This window comes from Musa acuminata, chromosome BXJ2-11 (genome assembly GCF_036884655.1).
Source record: "Musa acuminata AAA Group cultivar baxijiao chromosome BXJ2-11, Cavendish_Baxijiao_AAA, whole genome shotgun sequence".
Lineage (NCBI taxonomy): Eukaryota > Viridiplantae > Streptophyta > Magnoliopsida > Zingiberales > Musaceae > Musa > Musa acuminata.
In genome coordinates, this window is record NC_088348.1 from 30157292 (window position 1) to 30161597 (window position 4306).

Genomic DNA, 4306 nt, shown 5'->3' on the forward strand with positions numbered 1-4306 from the left:
GTTAGTTAACTAGTTTTCAGGACTTATAACTATTATAAATAAAGATCGATAGAATTATTAAGAAATAATATCTTCAAATATTATAAAGATCTTCTCCTTTTAAGTTGATTTTTCTTGTCATCCTTTATCAGGTCAGTTTGCTAGAATCCTTTATAATAGTATTTACTTAATTTTATTTTCATTTTGAGTCTTTCACTCGAGAATTATTGTAAATCCTTTATAAATTGTTTTGCTAATCAATTAGTTGGTTGTTGAGAATCAGATAGTACAAGACATGTTTAAGATTGAACTTTTGAGTTTGGTTCAGCTATATTTTTGCAAGTACTTTTCTACTTTTTAATGGTGACAAACTCAATAAAATTTTATGCAAATATCCCACCTTAATTCTCCTTCCTGATAAATTAAATTAAGAAAGCGATTCGATTTTACTCATAGTAGGAATTTTTTAAGAAAAAAAAGAATACTAAATTTACACACAATGAGCTCCATATATTGGAAATACATTATTTCTATTTTATGTATAACATTTGTATGTAAATACTAACGAATGAAATCGAAATGAACAATAAGAAGGGTATGCTCGAAACCAACAAAAAAGCTTATACTATATTATTCAGTTTTAGGTTTTCCTCTACACTTTTTATATGCAATTTTCCTTTATTTTCATTTAATATAATTTCAGGCTATTGTAATGAGTGTCTTATGAGTGCTTTACGTTTGCAAGTTTTTAAGATACAATAAAAATGAATAGCATCATTGCAAAAAAAGAAGGGTAATACAATGAGAATATTAAAAAAAATCATAATAACTCACATACAAATTTAATGATGTTTAAGTCTAAGTTAACAATAATAAAATTATTATTTTTAATAAAAATTTTAATCTTTGGTCACTACTATTATCAGAAATTTTATAATTAGTCTTGAGTTAACATATTAAGTCAAACAATAATTCAATTCAAGAACTCGAGCTTATAAATTATGGGCCAAGCCAAATATATATAACTCCAATCTTTCAATCATTAGTGATAAGAAACTATCATCTCAAGATGTCTCTTTATCTCGATCACAAGAATATTTTTAATATTTTTTTCCTATTCATGTGTGTGTTTAAGGTCTTTCCTTTACTCTTTTTGTGTTTAAACTTCGAGTTTGTATCTTTTCTAAGACTGTAGGGGTGATTCACTATCCGCGTATATCTATAGTGGTGTGACTCATGTTTATTCAATCAAATATTTGACTAGCTTAATCTTTTTTTACTCATTCTTTTAACTCATTCAAATCAACTTTTTATCCATTTGACTATTGATACAAATCTTATTCTAATGAGTTTGAGTTAAATTGATCAGGGTTCATATATATTAGATCATACACCAATTCTATGTTATGAGCCAAGCCTAATATATATAACTCGACTCTTCGAGTCATTAATGATATAAAACTATTCTCTTTTAATAGGTGTTGCAATCTCATTCATTTAATGGCTTAATATTATCAAGCACCAACATAGTTCATAATCATACTCATCTGTACGAGGCCTAACCAAATGATGGCTCTAAGTATTACATGCCTTTTTCTTTGATCCTATCCACAAGTAACTTTTATCATGCCTACTATTTGGTAGGAAAACTATTTATAGTAATCCAATAGCTATCATATTAATTTGGTTAAGTCTAAATCCATTAGTCCAAGAAGCTTAAACCCAAGTTAATATTAATATACAAGACTCTTATAAATCAATCCAAATCCATTCAAAATAGTTGAGGTATTACACTCATGTAGGGCTCATGCAATGAATCATCTCAAATATTTCAAGGATAACGTGGTATCTAACAAGCTTAATTTGTGGGTTCGAGGCAATATAACTCATGTATGTATATATATATATATATATATATATATATATATATATATATATATATATATATATATATATATATATATATATGTCTCAATTAATATCTGAATATCTCAATTAATTAGTAGAGTACTTATGTCTATATCAATTAAAGGGATTAAAAAATAGTAAAAAAAAATTACTAGTACAAATGTATTGAGAGCTCAATACAAGAACGTAGATAAATATTTCCCTCGTCAAAAGTTCTTAACCTTTAATATAACGAGAAAGATGACATAATTATGTCTCAAGATCTATAATTTTAAACTTAATATAATTATTATTTTCAATCAATGGGGATGTGACACGTGGAGTATGGTCAACGTGTAATAGGCATGCCATGTTACATACTATATTGTTTATGCTAGTTCAACATGACACCTAAATAGAATATTTTTCCCTTAAATTGATGGCTATAAGATTGATATCATATAAATAAATCTTCATTTCAAACTTATTAAAGAAATGTTGAACTCCTAACGAGCTTTCCGACACTTCAAATGAACAAACATGATTGACTTGATTATCAGAGAGGTTTTATTAAATCCTTTGTAGAATACAAAATATATTTTATCTTTTCTAAATATGATAATTTGATGAATTGATTTTACTAAATTAGATTGACGATCAAGATTGAGTAACTCCATGATCTTGAATATGAATTCATCCTCCTTCCGCAAATTAGACACACTCGTATCTAAGTAAAATATATAATAAATCTATATCTGAATTTGAATGAATTCATCTATCTAATTCTCTATTTGAAATTATATAAAAATGATGCCTAAATGAATTGGATATACTTAGGGAAAAGAAAAAAAAAAAAAAAGATAACGTGCATGTTGTGCTATCATTCCAATACTTGTCGATTGTTGGGAGGTAGAAAATAATTTTATAACTAAAAGAAATCCCAAAGAGTAACAATAAAAAAAAGATTCTAAAAAGTCATATAAGATTTAATATGATTCGATAACTTCTATCTATATCCATAGAAAAAACTAAATTTTTTACTATATAATATCAATTATAAGATCCTTGAGTTAACTCAGACATAATCTCCTTATATATGCCCTTATCAAAAAAACCTTGAAGAATTTATATTTTCTTTCACCTCTCTAAATAACATAATTTATAGACACCAAAAGTATTCATCACATCCTATCTTTCCTCAAAAATCCTAAAGATATATAAAATATTTATAAAATAATCAAACTCTAATTTATATTATTTTTTTCTCTACTCGTCATCGTGTGACACGGCTTCAGAAATCTTAAAATATTTAATAATCTTAACATAAATCAATTTGGGTTGTATATGAATTTTTTTTCAAGTAATTCTAATATTATTAGAATATCAAAAATAGTTATCATCCTTAAAGATTGATGATCACATCATAAAAGTCTGTGTTCTTATTATGAAAAGCGGTGGATTCGTCAAAGTTTGGTCTCAAAAGATCGCTGAGCGCCTCACATCGCATTGATCATGGATTCGTGAGAAGGAGAACCTCACATCATCTTTGTCGTGACTGCTGCGTGGGTTACTGTAACATCGCATCGATCATAAACTATCGCAAGAGGTGGCATCCTGCAATCCAAACAGCTGAATGATACAGCTTTTTCTTCTTCCACCTCCCGTATGATTAAGATTCCGTCTTCCGGAATGTGCCAAAGGACTCCAGCTGTTGCTGTTCTTAGCTTCCCCACCATCTAAAGCTGCCAACAAATCCATATCACGGACGTACACACATTCACCGAATTCTTATCCGACACTCCACCCCAACTCTCCGCCACTCAGTCGCCTCCTCCGCTGCTTCCTCTTTCTTGTCGCTCGGTATCTGGCTGGCTTTCATGCAAGAGCTGCATTCGAACCACAAGCAGAGACTGCCATCAGTGGAGGAAGATGAAACGGCGGTGGCGCAGCATCAGAAGCTACATGGACTTTTCTCCTGCTGGGGAAAGCTCCGGCTGGCGTCGCTGTGGCGAAGCCTGAGGCGGTGCGGAAGCCGGCGAGGACGCCGCGGTCGGCTGTACGTGAAGCGGGGCAGTTTCAAGTATGACCCGCTGAGTTACTCGCAGAACTTCGATGACGGTGGTCGGGATGGAGACGAGGAGTCGGGTTACCACCGCGTGTTCTCTTCGAGGTTGGCCTCCCTTCATCCTCCGACGCCACCGAGCGGTTCTACTTGAGCTCGAGGATGGCCGGACGAGGTCCGAGAGTCTTCCTCCCCTATGATTTCTCTCTTGCATTGGTGGGTGGTAGATATTAGGGTTTACAGGATGACATTGTAATTATTTACTGATATCAAGCAAATGTTGTTACCAGTTCTACTACCCCATCAATCACACATCAATAGAACAACAACGCGTCCATGTTTTCGATCCTAATAATGTAACTATTTTATGTTACGATA